General features: G+C 44.3%; 1 long non-coding RNA gene across 9 annotated transcripts in view; it reads left to right on the top strand.

The window, feature by feature from the left end:
* The window catches only part of LOC112652435 (uncharacterized), a 50919-nt gene that overhangs the window by 19243 nt on the left and 12369 nt on the right, over positions 1-19307 (top strand). For 6 of the 9 annotated variants that reach the window (XR_007403854.1, XR_007403857.1, XR_007403856.1 and 3 more), the window contains 2 exons: positions 5043-6076; positions 7310-7430. This is a non-coding gene — a long non-coding RNA (uncharacterized LOC112652435). The remainder of the gene's footprint in view (positions 1-5042; positions 6077-7309; positions 7431-19307) is intronic. The other 3 variants (XR_004807139.2, XR_003131451.3, XR_003131450.3) reach the window with 1 other exon arrangement.

Genomic DNA, 19307 nt, shown 5'->3' with positions numbered 1-19307 from the left:
GAGAGAGAGGCAGAGACACAGGCAGAGGGAGAAGCAGGCTCCATGCAGGAAGCCTGACGTGGGACTTGATCCCGGGTATCCAGGATTAGACCCCAGGTTAAAGGTGGCGCTAAACCGCTGAGCCCCCCAGACTGCCCTAGCATAAAGTTTCTAAACAGAAACTACATGAATTGCTACTGTGGGCTGGGGGTTTTGATGGAAGTGTTGTGATCCTCTGCAAAGATGTGTGCATTTTGGCTTGTCCTCCAAACAAGTGATCCCTCCTGCCCAAGAGATGAAGCCAGGCAGGAGCTTTGGTGCAGAAGCTGAGAGAGACAGAGTGAGAGACCCTATATGGAGAACGAAGACTACATGTCCAGTGTGGATGAACAAGTGTGCTGGAACTGGCTTGCAGGTGGCCTATGCAGGGGTCTCCCTGGACAGCCCTGCACATCTGCTCTGGTTTTCCAATCTAGAGAGAAGGTTTGGTGCCAATAGCCCACCCTTCGTTTTTATAGAACATTCGTAACTGCATATTGGATATGTAAGATTCATGCAATTCTGGTACTTTTTTGTTACCTATGGATGTTAGATACTGGGGGGCCTTGGAGGGATCTAAGCAATAGTAGTGCCGAGGAGACTGAGGCAGCAGATTCACTGGGGATTTCCTAGTGCTCCCAACTACATATTGTGTATCATAAAGTAAGGCAGTGGGTGAGATGAGCACATGGGTCCTCAGGACAAGAAATTTTGGGTCATCCCTCTCAACAAGGGCCCTACTGCTGGTAGTGGTTGTGTTGGTGACAGGAGGGGATGGGCAGTGAGCATCTGAACTCCTCAGTGCTGAGCACAGGCACCATGTCTCCTCCCACAATGCTGATGGGCAGCAGGAAATCAAGAGTATGTTCTGAGATTCTGCATGTCAGACTCTTGTCTAGCCCTGGCCCAGTATTGGCTCCTGGACTTCAGAGAAGCCATCGCTCCTGATGGGGTAGGGGTGGTCAGAGGCTGCAGCATGCCAGGGATTTCCAGAGCATGGTAAAGGAAGCCAACCCTTAGATAAACCAAATGATAAGAATTGGTGTCTTGAAGTAAACATTGGGCATTGAGCATTGAGTGAGCTTGAGAATTATTTGCAAATTGTTACAAGGGCTTGCTGAGATCACACACCTCAGCACAGGCCAAGAACTGCAAGGGACTGGAGAGAATCCAGAGAATTCGGTATGAAAGGAATGCAGACTGGCCACATGGTTCTAGATGCTGGTTTTAGAATCTTTGCCTACCCTTCATTGTTGCTGCCATTGATGTAGGTCAACTGTTCACAGATCTCCTCAGGTAGTACGTCTCCAAGCAATGCTGATTAATGATTAATGCAGTTCCCTTGGTAAACTGCACTAGTCCTAAATTAAAAAGCCCTCTAGATGGATAGCTGTTTACCCATAGTCAAGATTATGGCTTGGGGCGCTACTTGCATGGGGCATTACTCTGTCATGCATGGAAACCACATACTCTCTCAAAGCATGGAGATCTGTTTGTGAGAAAGTCTTGTAGTTAGAAAGGGCACTGTGTGGCCAGCCAAGCATTGCTTTTGTGCTCAGTCATTCAGGAGCTAAGGCCTCTTGGGTAGGTCAGTGCCCCTCTCTGTGTGGCTATTCACTCACCCATGAAATGGAAGCTTAAAAGTGGACCCCAGTGGACTCAGTGAGCTGTATGGTCCTTGCAATGTGCCTACTGGGTGGTGGGGATCATGTCCTGGTTTGGGTCTAGCTCAGGTGTTTGGGACGCATTTTTTTTTTTTAAAGATTTTATTTACTTATTTTAGATAGAGAAAGAGAGAGAGAGAGAGAGAGAGAGAGAGAGAGAGAGAGAGAATGCATGGGGGAAGGGCAGAGGGAGAAAGAGAGAGAATCTCAAGCACCAATGTAGGGCTTGATCTCACAATCCCAAGACCATGACCCGGCCCAAAATCAAAGAGTTAGATGCTTACTGACTGAGTTACCCAGGTGCCCCAGGGGCTTAGGAAACTCTTAGCATATCCAAATCACCTGCTGGCTCTCTCTGGTTGGGGCTTGTGTGGGAGAGAGCATCCACGTCTATTTTCGTGGAGGGACTCAGGTCTTTGGCTGACAATAGAGGACTGTGGGCAGTTCTGTGTACTCTGGGATGTATGTCTTGTGGCCTTGTCGTCTATTAGAAGTAGAACAACTGGCTTGGCTCAGGCATTTAGACTCCAAACCTAGTGCTCTTTTTGTAGAATTCCAGGGCCTACCCCCAGGGAGAAGTGAGGTCTCTGTGTAAATCAGTGAAGAAGACAAGCCTTAGAGCAGCGTCTAAGTGAGGCATGCCTTGCAGGGTCAGTGCTGAGAGCTCTTGGGTTCTGGTTCATCATTTAATTCACAACTGACATTTGGGAAATGGCTGGTGGGCCTGTGTTTGCTACAATTCCAGTATGATTGAGTGTCATTTTCTATGCCTCCTGACACAAGGTCTGGTGCACAGGTGGTGCGGATAGAACTCCCCTGGAAGGGTGCTGTAATGGCCAGTGTAGATGGTGGCAGATTATGCATCTTAAAATGTGATTGCAAAATCAATAAGCCAATTACAGTGGTTAAATCTTCACTTTTTCAGAGCTGCTTGTGGAGCTGAGCTGCTTGCTGTTGCATTAGGTGGCTGTGCAGCCCAGACTGCAGGGCTGGAGGGGTGGGGAAGGCTGCATGGGAGCCTTCTTGCTCTCCTTGGAGCCCTGCCCTCACTCTCTGGTCTCCTCAGTAGAAAAAGCAGTTGCTTAAAAATTGTTTTACATTTAGGCATTGGAGATGGGGGTGGAAGGTAAGGAATATTTTTTGAGCTCCTATGGTAACTTCACATATCACCATTGCATCTTAACAACCCTTTGAATCAAACGTTGACATCATCATTTCACACAGAAGGCCTATCTGTTTTCCTTGCTACAGAGCAAACCTGCTCCATTAAAAGAAAGTCCCACTATCCTTTTAGCCCACAGTTCTACTGGGTAGTTCCTTCAGGCTGGGCTGGGCCAGACTGATGCTGGTGGGTTGACTGGGGGCCTGTTGGTCCTGAGTGGCCTCATTTCCAAGTCTGGAGGTCAGCTGGTGATTGGCTGAGGTGTGGGGGGATAGTACCTCTCACCATGGCAGGGGAGCCTGAGTGTGTTCCCATGTCAGTAGAGGGTTCTGACAGCAGCAATGATGGAAGCTGAAAGGTCTTTTTAGATCTAGACTCAGGGTGGACACAATGTCACTTCTGTCACTGGCTGTTGGTCAAAGCAAATGACTGGGCAGCTCAGAATGACAGGAGGGGCTGCCAAGGATGGTGGCCATTTTGGTGACCCACCACAGGGAGAAACTGAGGCTTGGAGACTTGAAACCTCCTTCCCAAGCCATGCAGTGGAATGGGAACCCAGGCTATGCTTTCCTGATACTGCATGTGGTGTGCAGCCTGGGCAGGAAAGTGTCACTCTTGAAAATAGAGCAATGCTCAACTCAGATAAATGAGTCTGTACTGTGGAATTTGAGGCAGCAGTAGCTGATGGTGGGTGGGAGTTTGCTGATAGAGGGTGAGTATTTAAATTTCTGAGTATGGAGAGCATCCAGTGTTGTATGGGCTGTTGAGTCCTCCTTGGTGGTGACCCTTGTGGATCCCTGAGTAGAGGGCTTCTGTATGTTCTCTGTACCCCACCACCCCTCTCTATCCCCTGCCGCCAAGCCTCATTTGTGGTGTGAGAAGCATGTGTGTGAGTGTGTACCTTCTGTCAGAAGGAATGCTTCATCTTTTTGGGAGTAATGAAGTTTAAAAAGACAAATTCATATCAAATACATTTTTGTTTGCAATGTTCACAGCTGGTATTTACTTTCATATTTTGAAATAATATGCTGATCCTGCTATTTCTTGATTAATTGATTTTAAACATTGTCTATTAATTGCAACGGAAGATGGTGATTTAGTTTTGCACACACGTCTTGCGTTGGCCCTTCCTCCATCTTCTGATGTACTTTTTATCACAACTTTTGGTTAAATCAATAGTCAGTGTTTCTGTTCCTATGATAATACATTTTGCTTACTGCCAAATGAAGTAGAGTATGGATGTATTACATGCATGTTTCCTCTTTATTTGGTTTTCTATGTACGTATATTTATTTCTCCTAAATATTTTTTACCAGATCATTTCTATATGAACCAATATTATATCAAAAGAGTCAAACTGACATTATATCAATTTCTTTTTTCCCCAGACCCTCCCATGTGGGGTTTCTGGTTCTTGGTTGTTCTCAAGATTCCTGAGCAGCCTGTCATCCCAGGGCTTCCCTTTGCAGCACACTCTTGATGGACTGCTAGGGTTCATGGCTCCCTTTCCTGCTTCATACCATCATTTTGCTGAAGCATGCTCCCTAGTGGCTCCCTAAGTTATGAGAAGTAAATTTTTAGGGTCTCTGTATGTCTGAAAATATTTGACCCAAGCACGATTTGAATGAAGATGATTCATTAAGAAGATACTCCCAGGTGAAAGTGAGAAGGGGTGGGGAAAGCAGGGCAGAGAGGAGGAAGCCAGGCCAATTGCGATTTCATGGGGAGTGCCCGACTCAGCCCTACCAGGGAACCCTGGGATGGATACTATCCTGCAGAATTTGTCCTGCGGAAGGCAGGGGCCTGGTGTAGGGGAACTTTAGCTCCTGGCACTCTATTTGGGCCCAAGGGTCATCACCTGGAGCCCACTGGAGCCTACCCAGCACACAGCAGCTGGTGGCATAGGCTGGAAGAGGCCAGCGGGGGAACAGGAACGTCACCAGGGCAGCTTGACAGCTGTGTTGTCAGAATTCAACATTCAATGCAGGAAACGGAAATCATTATAGGTGTTCACACCATTTTTAGAAAGGCTAAAGAAACGATTTCTAGGTGGCCCCTCATGGGAGGATTTTCAGAACAATACAAAACTGCCCACCAGCGAGCTATACCCACCAACCCCACCCCCCAGCCCTGTTCCGCCCCGAGGTAGTCTTTGGTCCCCTGTAAGCCGGAGCATAGACCTCAATTCTTCCATGCAGGCCGAGTCCTACAGAAAGAAGCCATCTCTACCACTGCCATAGCTTGGTGTCATATGAAGAAAACAGCAAGAAGGAATCTGGGGACCTGTTAAAGGAAAGTGACCCCTTCTTAACCAGGATTGACTGCTAGAAGTTTCATGAAAACTGCCTCCCCCTAACACAGAACCCAATTTATATCCAGGAGAGTGGCTGTGAGCAAGTCCGGGAAATAGTTTTATCTATCTAATCTTTACAAATAGGAGGAGGGTAAACTGGAGGTTTAGAAAGCAGTACAAATATCATACAACTGGATATACAATTCTAGATTAAACAATTTTTCTGAGAATTTCGAAGGCATTGCTCCATCATGTTCTAATTTATGGTTTCACTGTTGAAAAGTCTAATGCCATTCTCATTCCTTTCTTTCTTTTTTTTTTATAATATTTTTTAAAATTTATTTATGACAGTCACACAGAGAGAGAGAGGCAGAGACACAGGCAGAGGGAGAAGCAGGCCCCATGCACCGGGAGCCCGACGTGGGACTCGATCCCGGGTCTCCAGGATCGCGCCCTGAGCCAAAGGCAGGCGCCAAACCGCTGCGCCACCCAGGGATCCCTCTCATTCCTTTCTAAGCGACTTTCTTTCTTTCTCCTTCCCTCTGGAAGCTTTGAGGATCTCTTCTTTCTGCCTGGCATTCTAAGATATTATAATGATGTAGTTGGTATGAGTTGTTTTTCTTGCATTTTGCTGGATGCTCAGTGGACCCCTTCAATCCGAGTCTTATGACCTGTGCTATGGACTAAAATTTGTGTCCCCCTCTTTCCAAATTTACATGTTGAAACCTACTCCCCAGTGGGACGGTGGGGCCTTTGGGAGGTGCTTTGATCACAAAAGGGAGTAAGATCCTTATAGAAGAGGCCCCAGAGAGCTCCGTCACCCCTCCACCATGTGGGGACACAGTGAGACAGAAGATGGATAGCAGTGAATCAGGAAGAGGGCCCTCATCAGACCCAGAATCTGCCTGTGCCGGGATCTTGGACTCAGCCTCCAGCACTGTAAGGATAAGTGTTTGCTGTTCATGATATTTTTCTTACAGCCTCCTGAACAGACTAACATGACCTGTAAAATATTTAGTATCATTTCTTGATAATTTCCCTCTGTAACTTTTTCATTCTTTCGGGATCATATATTAGTCAGGTTGAAGATTTTCTGAATTGACCTTTTCAGTTTCTTGTCTTTTCTCTTCTGCTTTCTATCTCTTTCTGCTCTAGTTTTTCTCTTCTTTTCCTACTTATTTCAGCCATTATTATTTGAATTCCAAGAGTTTTTCGTGCATCTGTTACTTTTCCCACAGAACTCTATTCTTGTTCTGTGCCTGCAAGATCTTTCTGATTTAATTTTTTCCTCCCCTTTTTTTTTCTATTTTGGTTTCATTTTTTCTCTGTTAGAAGATTGCCTCAAATGTTTGGTGATTGCTGGCTGCCAATTCATATTTAACAATGAAGCACTCAAAGAGAGTGAGGAGCCCTTGGGGCATGGGGGTACCAGTCAATCAGAGGCTTTGCTGTATGAGAGCAGGTGGCAATGCGACCTTATCACTGGGGATCCCCGACATTAGGACTTGGTGTCTGCACAATAATCCTTCTATGTCCTCTCTCTGGGTGCAAGCCAGGAGTGGGCTGTGTGGTGGTGGTTCTGCTGCTGAAGTTCAGACTTTCTCTCATCCTCTGTTTCCCTTCTGCATCTCACACCCACCCTCTGTTGTGTCTAGGTCCCCCAGGCTGGAGCCTTCTGGGTTAATTTCTCCCAAAACAAATCTTTGGTGTCCCGAGTCACGGGCTTTAAGAAGTGATGGAAAGCCCCAAGTTTCTGGGACCATTGGACATTCATCACCTTTCACCAGTCCTGGGATTTTTCCCCCCTAGGCCAATTGTGTCTATTGCCTGGCAGAATTGTTGATGGTGGCCCTCCCAAGTTGTCCCATTTGGGATAATAAATGTTGTGGCCCCCACCCCATGCTTCCTTCGAGCCTTCAGGTGTGCCCTGGGTGTTCCTATCCTGGGCCCTGTGGGGGGTGTTTGGTGTCAGCCAACTACTTTCCCTGTGCACTGCCTCTGCGCTTCACCGAGGGCAGCTTCCTGGGTCCTCTTGGGCCAGTTACCCTCTCCAGCTTTTTTCTAGATTCTAAAATGTTCTGCAGTTTTGCAGGTGCTGCTGTCCCCCTCCCTCATTTTTCCAGTCCTTATGGATTTATATATTAAAAAAATTCATTGATGTCATTTTAACAGAGCATTGTGAGGGACAGCTGATGACAGGTATGATCAGACTTCCACGTTCACCTGCAGTCTGGAGGGGACACGAGGGAAACGCAGAGCCATTAGGAAGAAACGTGGCTGCCACACCTCCTGGGTAAGCTCTTCCCTGCCTCTCTGTGGCAGCTCACAGATTTGATGTTTAATTATTTTACACATGGGGATTGCTGGATCTCTGTACATTTGTAGTGTACCAGATGCTTGTTGGTGTCTTGCAGGGCCTGGCATTGGGCTGAGGATGGGGTAAGACATAGATAACCTGCCCACCTAGGCTTACACTGTTGAGAGGACAGATCTTGGGTATAATGGGTGCCAGGGCAGGTTGTGCACTGGGTCAAGGGGAGGGCTATCTAAGAGCCTGCTAGGTATCTTTGGTCACTGGGGCCAGACAGGAATAGAGGTGTGAGGTGTAGTGGGTGCTTCAGCAGCATGGTATTTGAAGCTTTGTAAAGGATAAAGTGTAAAGAAAGTGCAAAGAAGCTTTGCAAAGCAGGCAAGCCCTCCCTTCCTTTTTCTCCCCCGCCTGCTGCAGTCTGCAGAGACACCATGAGGGCCTCTTTCTGCCTCCTTAGAAAAACCTGCAGCAGCATTGGGCGAACTCATCACGGCCAATTCTAGTTCACATGGTCCTAGAGCATAATGAGGATTTTCTTTCATTGGGTCAGATTTGCATAAGTTGTAACAAGAACATGTCAGTGGATACTGTCTCTCCCCAGTGTCTAATAAAGCAGAATTCAATTCAAGGTAGATCCTTCTCTGCCCCACCAGACCAAGTGCGATTCAATTTAATTCACCTGAGATTAATTCCTTGTGCATTCATTGCACATCCTCCCTCTATTAGTTTTCTATGCTATGTAACAATTACCACTGCCTTTGAAGCTATATTAGTTCCCAGCTCTGTAAGTCAGAAGTTCAGCATGCTGTGTCTGTGTTCTCTGCTCAGGGAATCTCAAGGCTGAAACAGAAGGTTTGGCCAGGCTGAGTTTTCTTCTGAAGGCTCTGGGGGAGAAATTGCTTTCTTGCTCATTCTTTTTTTTATGACATAGAAAAATTATATATATTTAAGGTGTACAAAATGATGGTTTGATATATGTGTACATTGTGAAATGATCACCACAATCAAGTTAACACATCTATCAGTTCATATAGTCACCATTTGTGTGTGTGTGTGTGTGTGTGTGCATGTGGTTAGGTTTGAGATCTATCCTCTTAGCACATTTCAAGTACACAACACGGTATTGTTGACTATGGGCACAATGCTCTACTTTATTTTTTAATTTTTAAAAAGATTTTATTGATTTATTCATGAGACACACACACACACACACACACACACAGAGGCAGAGACACAGGCAGAGGGAGAAGCAGGCTCCATGCAGGGAGCCCGATGTGGGGCTCAATCCTGGGACCCCGAGGTCACGACCTGAGCCAAAGGCAGATGCTCAACCCCTGAGCCACCAGGGTGTCCCACCATGCTGTATTTTAGATCTCCAGAATGTATTCATCCTGCGTAACTTCAGTTTTGTACCCTTGACCAGCATATCTCTATTCCCCTCGGTCCCCAGCCCCTGACAACCTCCATTTTACTCTGTGTCTGTAAGTTTGACTATTTTAGATTCCACATCTAAGTGAGACAATGCAGTATTTGTCTTTCTGTGTCTGGCTTATTTTGCTTAGTGTAATGTCTTCCAGCTGCCTCTGTGTTGTAGCAAAGGGGAGGATTTCCTTCTTTTTAAAGGCTGAGTAATATTCCGTTGTATATGTGTACCTCATTTTCCTTATCCATTTATCTAAGGAACATTAGGCTGTTTCCATGTCTTAGTTATTGTGAATAGTGCTGCAGTGAACATAGGAGTGGAGGTATCTTTTGAAATCCTGATTTCAACTTCTTTGGGCACATACCCACAAGTGGGGCTGCTGGGCCATATGATAGTTCATACCATTTTCCATAATGGCTGTATGGATTTATATTTCCCATCACCAGTGCACAAACTTTCCCTTTTCCCCACCTCCTCACCAACACTCAAATCTGGACCTTTTGAAAACGGCCACTGTAGCAGGTGTGAGCTGAAAGCTCCCTGTGGTGTGATGGGGCACTTCCCTAATGATGAGTGATGTTGAGCACCCTCTCACATACTTGCTGGCCATCTGATGTCTCCTTTACAGAAGTGTCTAGTTAGGGTGTCTTTGCTTGCTCATTTATTTTGTTCGCAGAATTCAGCTCCTTGCGGTAGTAGGACTAAAGTGTCCTGCTGCTGTCCCCTGGGGACTGCTCCTAGCTTCTAAAGGCTGCCTGTACTCTTTGCCATGTGCCCCACTCTCTTTTCAAGCCAGCAAAGGTGCATGAAATCCTTCCTATGCTTGGAACCTTCAACTTCCTCTGCTTTTACCAGCTAGAGAAAGCTCTCTGCTTCTACAGGGCTCATGTGATTAGGTTAGACCCTAATAATTTCCCAATCTTGAAGTCAGTTGTGCTAAGTAACATACCCTAATCCCAGAAGTAACCCCCAGAGGGTATGTACGCACCAGGCTCCCTATGGGAAGGGTCTCTTCACAGCTGCACTCTGTCCTGGGACACGAGGCTGATACACACAGATGAACTCAGTCTGGGTGTGGAGAATGTCAGGAGAGACATGCTCTGCTCCTGTCACTGTCACTGTCACTAACTAGCTGCCTCTCCCTGGGGCTCAGTTTGTAAGTGGTGATATTGGGATTGACTGATGGGCTTTTATCTCGGATGCCAACTCTGGCTGGTTGGCAGTGCTGCTTGAGATGTTTCTTAAGGCCTGTGAAGTTAACCTTAGTGGGGAAGAGGATGGTGATTGGTGTCTGTCAAGGATACTCGACGGGCCCTCCTGCCATCTCTACACCCTTCCAGCTCTTTGTTCAGCATATATTTACGGACGCTCACTTTCCACAGCATTTCAGCCTGCTGTTGAGTTCACATTGAGTCATTAGGGAGGTTTTTTTTGTGTGTGGGGAATAACAGGAACTCAAGACTGGGGCACTAGAGGGTAAATGGAAGGCATGAGCCTGTGTGAAACCTCTGAGCAAGAGGGACTCTTCTGGAGATTAAAACTTCATCCTGTTTTTTTGTTTTGTTTCATTTTTTTTCTGAAACAGAAACTGCATTGAACTATTGAACTGGGCAAAAGCATATGACTGAACACAGAGCTGCTGCACCCACATTCTTGATAAAAATTGGGCACTCCGCAAAAAATATTTTCCTAGTAATAGTCATAATGTACTCAGATTTTGTACGTTGTAAGATATAATTATATCTTCCAGTCAGAATTTTTGGAAGACAACTTGTGCAAGTTTCTGGAGACTTCTGTAATTTGCTAATAAAGATACCAGGCTTTTACTCCTCAACGGGGACACAGTTTGGGTTGCTACCTAAATCTACATTTCCCGAATTGCAATTCTAAGCCCCCAGGTAAATGCTTTTGTTTTATTTTGGTACATCCTCTTTTCTCCACCAACAAAGGGAAGGAAGAAAATTGACATTCTGCCGATTATGCCTTGATGCCTGCTGCGTGGGTGGTCTGTGCCACCATGGGGTGGTCTTCCTCTGCTGGGTGGGTGCTATGTCCCCCCTTAATAAGTAAGAAACCCGAGGCCCAAAGAATTCATGTCACTTACCTGGGACATACAGGAGGCCAGACACATAGTACAAACCATTGCCCTTCTGATGGAATTAAGCCGTGGGCTGCTGGATTGAGAGCCCAGGAGAGCAAGAGGAAGCCCCTCATGCCCCGGCCTCCCCCAGCCTCCTGCCCTGACAGTCATTTTCCTGCTAACTTGGTCATCCCACCTCAGGGAGCATGTGGCCTGGATGCAGCGATAAAACATCCTCATCGCACCAAGGAAATTGAGAGCAGAGGGTCAGGGGCTGGTTGCTTCTGGGTTTGATTCCTAATCACTTTTTAAATCCCTGGTGCCATGAAATAAACATGATTAAGTTTGGGGGCTGGATTCTGAAACCTTGTGAAGAGGAGAGGCCTGAGCAGCCTTCGGACAGCTAATTTGATCAGAGGTTGCGATTTCTTCTTTTTGCCTCCATGTCCAGGGCAGATAAAATGGAAGGAGGGCAGAGATGCTTAATTAACCCTGTAATTCTTGCATGGACTAATTAGCATATAGATGAGGGTGGCACTCCAAGTCTGTCTCTGAGCTGTCTCCTGTCTGTGTGAGGAGCGCTCAGCCAGCCCCACATTACCCAGTCCCCTGTCCTTCCCACATTCTGCCTGAAAGAGGCCCAGGACAGTGGGGTGGTAAAGGGGGATTGGAGGCCTCTTATGGACCTAGGAATTTTTTTTTGGACCTAGGAATTTTTAATACAATCTCTCAATCAGTGCTTGAGGACAATATTACCAGGGCTGCTTGGGCTTCTGATTATTTTGGCCTGGTTCTGGCATTCTGGACAGTCTGGAATCCACTCCCACCCTCCCTGGGGTCTCTGCCCCCTGACTCTGTCTTCTTCGGCTGAGCATGGAGCCTGGCTGTGGCAGTTGCCCAGAGGAGTGGTTGGACTCAATCATCTGTCATGTCTTTCCTGGAGGTGGCTCAGTTACCTCTCCTTTCCTTTGTCCAGTTGCTGGGTTCAAGGCTTGGGGCATCTCAGAAGCCCTCCTGGAATTTCCTCTGGGGACTTCCTGTTCCATCCACCCCACCAACAAGGAGGCTCTGGGCATGGACAAGCATGGCTGTTCATGTAGTGGGGGGTTGAGGGTTCCAGCCAGGAGTCTAGCAAAGGTGCTATGTGGCCCAACATGTTGGGGAGGGGGTGGCAGAGCAGAGGAGGAACCATGGGTGAGCCCCTTTGGCACCCTACCCTTCCTGTGTCACAACCTTGAGCATCTGCCCCTGAAGCTCTCCAGCTCTCCCCTGCCTTCCTCCCCACCCTGCGGCTCCTGGAAGTCTGCCTGCTGTAGCATGTGGGGCTGGGGTTTTGAAGAATGAAAACATTTGTTTAACAAAATCCAGATTTGAATTTGATCTGGGTTGAGCATGTGTCCTGATGCACACAGTTCCATGTGGGTTTCTGATGACCCAGATACATGGGAGGAGGGGGCGCACAAGACAAAATGGTCAGGGCAGGGATGCTGACCCCGCCCTGTCCTAGTGGTCCCCATCTATGAAATGGGGATGATGATATGCGCTTCACAGATGCTCTGGTCTCACAAGAAGCCTGAGGGTGGAACCATATCCCCATTTTACAGATAAGACTGTTGGGGCTCAGAGTGGGCATGTCTAGCTCAAGAGGCCAGAGCTGGGAACTGAACCCAGGGTCTTACACAGGCCTGTAGGACCCTGACCTCCCTGGAAGGCATGAGCTAAGCTAACTTCTGCTGGGTTCTGCTTCTGAACCCAGCAGAAGAGGGTGGAGGGCCCCTGTGTAGGGCCTGTTGGAGTGTGCATGTGTGTGTGCCTGTGTGAGCACGCATGTGGTTCATTGCTCAGCAGTCCTGTAGGGCTACTCTGTTGAAGGTGTGAGTCTGTCTCAGGCCTGAGGAAAAGGCCTGTTCATTCTCTCACTTATCTTGGTAGGACAGGTGGAGGCAGAGCTTGCAAATAGCCAGAAATACTTTAAGAGAAATTTTTTATTGAAATAATTGTAAATTCACATGAAGTTGTAAGAAATATTAATGTTCCCTTGTATCCTCTACCAGATTTCCTTCAATGGTAACGTTTGATAAAACTATAGCATAATATCACAAAGTACATGCTGATACTGACACGACCCTCTGCTCTTATTTAGATTTCCCCAGTTTTCCTTGCATTTACTATGTGGGTGCATATAGGCACACACACACACACACACACGTGTGTGTGTGTGTGTGTGTGTGTGTTAGTGGTTTGAGGTGTGAGGCTGATCAAGGGGAGGATGTGACCTTGACAGGCAGTAACATACAACAGGCTTAATTGGGCAGTTCTGAAACAGGGCTGCATGCGGGGGAACCCCCTCCCAGCAGAGATCTCTCTAGATGGTATGAGGTCCAGAGCAAGGGTGGGGGTGGGTCACTTCTCAGAAGGAGAGAAGGGTTAAGCACCTTCTGGGAGAGAAGGGGGTGGGAGAGGGGCTCATGTGTCCAGGTGATGTCACTCAGCAGCACGCCAGGTGTCTCTGGATCACAGAGCTGGAAAGGGCAGCACAGCTTTGGGCTTTTCATCTTATCAATAGGGAACAGCTATTGGGAGAGTTTCCATGGGGTATGCAAAGCAGACAGTCTCTAAATGGCTAAAACCTTGCTTGTTTGGGCTATTTTTAAAAATAATTGGATATATGAAAATTGGAATTTGGCGCCTGTGGGCTTTTGACCTAATGGGTCCCAGCCAGTAGTAAAGAAATAAACAACTGAGAGACGATACACACAGGCCATCTTTGGCTCATTTATATGAATGTGTATGTGCATGTGTGTGTGGGCATGCACACCTGCGTGTTTATCTAATTTTATCACCTGTGTAGGTTTATGTATCCACCACCACAGTCAAGGTACTGAGCAGTGTTAATGCCCTAAAGTTCCTTCCTGTTGACATTTTATAACCCACTGCTAGCCTTCACCTCTCCCCACCATGGCCACCCACTGGCAATGACTAGTTTGTCCTCCATTTCTTAAGTGTTCTTATTTCAAAAATGTTTTGTGGAAGAAATCATGTAATCTCCTTGAGGTTTTTTTTTTCTTTTTGTCAGCATAATTCCCTGGAGATTCTTCCAGGCTCTGTTCCTCATGCCTTATTACTGGTTAGCATCCCATGGGCTAGAGGTATCACTCTTTATTCACATAATGGAGGGACTTTAGCTGTTCCAATTTTGGCTATTACAATAAAGTTGCTGTGAACATTTGTGTACATTTGTGTATATGTTTCATGTGAACATAAGGTTTCATTTCTCTAGGATAATGTCCAGAGGCCAATGGCAATCACATGTTTACTTTTTAAAAGAAACTGGTCTCTGGGTGACAGGCACTGAGGGGGGTACTTGATGGGATGAGCACTGTGTATTACACTATCTGTTGGCAAATGAACTCCAAAAAAAATATACAAAAAAAAAAAAAGAAATACTGGGACAATATTCTTTAGACGAGAGAAACATTTTTTAATAAAAGGATTCTTGGAGTAAGAAAAAAAAAAATAAAAGAAACTGCCAAACTGCTTTCCTGAGAAGCTGTGGCATTTGATGCGTTCAAAAGTATGAGACATCTGGTTTCTCTGCACGCTCCCCTAGTATTTGGTGGTGTCACTATTTTTTGCCATAACCCCATTCTCATAGGTATGTAATGATATCTCCTGTGGTTTCAACTTGCATTTCTCCAGGCTGATGATCATTGACTGTCTTTTTGTGGGTTTATTTCCCATCTGTATACCTAATTGAGTGAAATGTGTTCTCATGTCTTTTGTTCATCCTCAGACTGGATTTATTTTTTATTTTTTATTTATTTTTTAAAGATTTTATTTATTTATTCATCACACACACACACACACACACAAAGGCAGAGACACAGGCAGAGGGAGAATCAGGCTCCATGCAGGAAACCCGATGCAGGACTCGATCTTGGGTCTCCAGAATCACGCCCTGGGCTGAAGGCAGGTGCTAAACTGCTGAGCCGCCCAAGGAGCTCCCCTGGATTTATTTTTTTAATGTTGCGTTTTGATCATTCTTTATATATTCTAGATACTAGTCCTTTCTTTAAAGATATGTAGTTGGCAAATATATTCTTGCAGGCTGTAGTTTGTCATTTCACCTACTTTATGTAGGTACTCACAGAGCCAAAGTTTTAAATTTTAATAAGGTCCAATTTATTAAATTTTCCTTTTATAGATGATGCTTTTAGTGTCAAGTCTAAGAACTCTTTGCCTAGCTCTGATCCTGAAGATTTTCCCTTATGTTTTTATTTTTCCTGAAAGTTTTATAGTCTTATGTTTTGCACTTAAGTCTATGATTCATTTTTGATCATTTTTTGTTGTTGCATAAGATGTGAGGTTTAGGTCAAAGTTCATTTTTTTTAAAGATTTTATTTATTTATTCATGAGAGACAGAGAGAGAGAGAGGCAGACACACACACACACACACACACACACACACAGACACACAGAAGCAGAGACACAGGCAGAGGGAGAAGCAGGCTCCATGCAGGGAGCCTGACATGGGACTTGATCACGGGACTCCAGGATCACACCCTGGGCCGAAGGCAGGCACTAAACTGCTGAGCCATCCAGGGATCCCCCATTTTTTGTTTTTTGAAAAGATTATTCTTCTAATTGGTTTTGCACTTTTGTCAAAAATTACTTGGGCAGGTAATAGATACGGGTTCTATCCTGTGTTCTCTATTCTCTTCCATCAATCTATGTATTCATTCCTCTACCAATGCCACATTAATTACTGTAACCTTAATATTGGATAATGAGATTACCACTAATTTTTCTTATCTCAAGATTGTTTACTATTATAGTTTCTGTGCCTTTCCATATAAACTTTAGAATAAGTTTCTGTGTCTGCAAAACCCTTGCTGGCATTATGTTAAATCTATCAATCAACTTGAGAGAGAATTGACGTCTCACTACTTTGAGTCTTCCAATTCATGGAATATCCAAGAAGTGGAATATTTAATCTTCCTTAATTGCTTTCATCAGCATTCTGTAGCTTTCAGCATAGAGATCTGATACATGTTTTTTGAAATGTATATCTATTTCACTTTCTTCAGAGAAATTGTAAGTCATATTGTGTTTTAAAATTTGCTTTCTGTATTTCATTTGAGAAATGTAATTGATTTTTGTGAGTTATAGGAGGGTTTTTTTTTGTAAATTCCTTGAGATTTTCTATGTAGTTAATCATGTCATCTTCAGATACAGACTTTTTTTTTCCTTCTTGATGCCTTTCATTTTCCTTTTCTTGCCTTACTGTACTGACTAGAACTTCTTAGGGGAAATATTCAGTTTTTTGCCATTGAGTATAAATATTAATAGTTATAGCTTTTTTTGGGGGGGAGGAGATGTTCTTTAACAAGCTGAGGTAATTTGTCTCTATTCCTGATTTTCTGAGAGTTTTTTCTTTTTAAATTGTGAATGGGTGTTGGATTTTACTAAATGCCTTTTCTGTATCAACTGATACGTGGTTTTTCTTTAGCTTGTTGATAGGGTGAATTATACAGATCAATTTTCAAATTTGACTTAGTCTTGCATTTTTGGAATAAATCCCACTTGATCACAGTGTGTGAGTTTTTTGTACATTGTTGGATTTCTTTTAAATTTCACTGTGGGTTTTGTATCTAAGTCCATGAGAAATATTGCAGCGTAGTTTTGTCTTTGATCGTGGTTGAGAGTATTCCCTCCTCTTCTGTTTTATGGATGAGATTGTTTAAAATTGATGGTAATTGTTAATTTTTCTTTCAAATGTTTGATTGAAATTTCCAGGGAAACGATATGGTTCTAGTCATTTCTTTCTTAGAAGCTTTTTAATTATGAATTCAACTTAATTGATGGTTATAGGGCTAGTTAGATGTCTATTCCATCTTGATTGTGTTTTGGTACTTTATAGTTTTCTATGAATTGGTTTATTTCTTCTAAGTTGTCAAATTTATAATCATAAAGCTGTTCACAGTATTTTCTTATTACCTTTTTTCAATGACTGTGGAATCTGGAGTGATACTGGTGATTTGTGTTTTCTCTCTTTTTATTAGTCTTGCTAAAGACATCAATTTCACTGATTTTTCTAAAGAACCAATTTATTATTTTTTTAAATAAATTTTATTTATTCATGAGAGACACAGAGAGAGAGAGGTAGAGAGAGAAACAGGCTCCACACAGGGAACCCGACATGGGACTTGATCCCGGGTCTCCAGGATCACGCCCTGGGCTGAAGGCGGTGCTAAACCGCTGAGCCACCGGGGCTGCCCAAGAACCAATTTATTGTTTCATTGATTTTTCTATGTTGTTTTTCTATCTTCAATTTCATTGACTTCTCTTTTTATTGTTTCATTCCTTGTGCTTGCTTTTTACATATTTTGCTCTATTTTTGCTAGTTTCTTGATGTAGGAACTTAGGTTGATATGAGGTTTTATTTGAGATTATTGATTAGGTTATTAATTTCTAATGTAATCTAAATAACAAATACAAATATAAATTGTGCTATAAATTTCCCTCTCAGCCCTGTTTTAGCTGCATCACACAAATGTTGTGTTTTCATTTTCAGTGTGTTCCATGTATTTTTAGATTGCCTTTGAGGTTTCCTTTTGACTCATGGATTATTTAAAAGTGTGCTGTTTAATTTCCATGAAATCTAAAGATTTCCTTGTGTTTTTATTGATTTCCAGTTTCATTCCATTATGGTCTAATATGGTCTAAGAGCTCAGTCTGTGTGATTTTAATTCTTTTAAACTGGTTGAGACTTAAAACCATTTTTTTAAATCTAGTTGATGCACAATTTTATATTAGTTTCAGTTGTCAAGAGTTTTTTTTTAAGTTTTTATTTAAATACTAGTAAGTTAACATAATACTAGTATCAGGTGTACATTTTAGTGATTCTACACTTCCATTCAACACTAGGAACTCATCACAACAAATGCACTCCTTAATCCTCATCACTTATTTAACCCATTCCCCCATCCACCTCCCCTCTGGTAACCATCTGTTTGTTCAAGAATGGTTTTATAGACCAGGGTATGTTCTGTCTTAGTGAATGTTCTATGGCCACTTATAGAATGTGTATTCTGCTATTTTGGGGTGGAATGTTCTACATATGTTAGAGCTTGTTGGTTGGTTGTGTTGTTTGCAATCCTTTTATATCATTGCTAATTTTTTGTTTAGTGGTCCTGTAAGTTGCTTAAAGGAGAGTGTTGAAGTCCCAACTGTAATTTTAGCTTTTTTTTTTTTTTTTTCCCCGTTCTATCAGTTTTGCTTCATGTGTTTTGAGGCCCTGTTGTTTGGTGCATACACATTTAGAATTGTTATGTCTTCCTGGTAGTTTGGTCCTTTTATCATTATGTAATATCCCTCTTTGTCTTTAGAAATTCCTCTTCTATGAAGTCTGTTTTATCTGATATTAATATAGCCACACATACTTTAAGGTTTTTTATGACCTTGGACAATGAATTCCCTTCTCAACTTTGGGTCTCAGTTTCTCCATCTGTAAAATGGAAGAAGAAGTTTGAGGTCAAACAAGGATGCCTCAAAGACCTAGTAGTGATGTCTTATGACTCTCACTTCCCACATGTTCTCTGTGTAGGTATTGCTGTGTGGTCCTTCTGTGTGACAGATTCTTTCTTTAGTGAGGGCAAGCCTAGGGGGTAGGCATGAGGGCCAGGACAATGGAGCAGGGCAGGAGGGGGCCTGTGGGAGGATTCTCACTGATCCGGACTTGATTGAGAGTCCAGGGCCTCTAAGAAGCTGGATAGTCCAGGGCTATCCCTTGAGGTGCGGGAAGAGAGGCGCAAAGAAGAAACCTGCCCATGGCTTCCTGTATGCCACTGGATAAAGGTTAATACCTTGAGGTATTAACCCCTGGCTCCTCCATGCACTTGTGTGTAATGGTGATGGCCTCTCTGGGGATGTAAGTAGGGAGGCCCAGGTGGCAGAGGTGACAGGGGCAGGGGTTGGGGTAAGCACTTCATTTCATCTGGGTGAAGTTGGTCTGGGTGAAGCTGGTCAGAGACCAGATAGAATAGGAACAGAGACAGGAGGCCGAGAGGACCTGAAGTGGCACCCTCAGCCATCTCTCATCTCTCCATCAGTGGGGTGCTCATTCCTTCCTTCTCTCAATGATTCAGCTGAACATTGTGCCATATATGATGGCTTGATTATTCTTGGACCACTTCTTCAACACTCAGGCACATAGGATTCCCTCCTCCCTTTTTCCCCCCTGAATGTAACCATTCCAAGCAACTGGCTCCCAGCTCTGGCATGGTGAAGGCAGGGCCTTCTGCCTTCTGTGATGCAGGGTGAGGCTCGGCAGCATGCCATGTTATCCTCTACCCAT

Source organism: Canis lupus, chromosome 19 (assembly GCF_003254725.2).
Source record: "Canis lupus dingo isolate Sandy chromosome 19, ASM325472v2, whole genome shotgun sequence".
In the NCBI taxonomy this organism is placed as follows: Eukaryota; Metazoa; Chordata; class Mammalia; order Carnivora; family Canidae; genus Canis; species Canis lupus.
The sequence above is the reverse complement of the archived record's forward strand: the minus strand, read 5'-3'. Positions and strand labels throughout refer to the sequence as shown.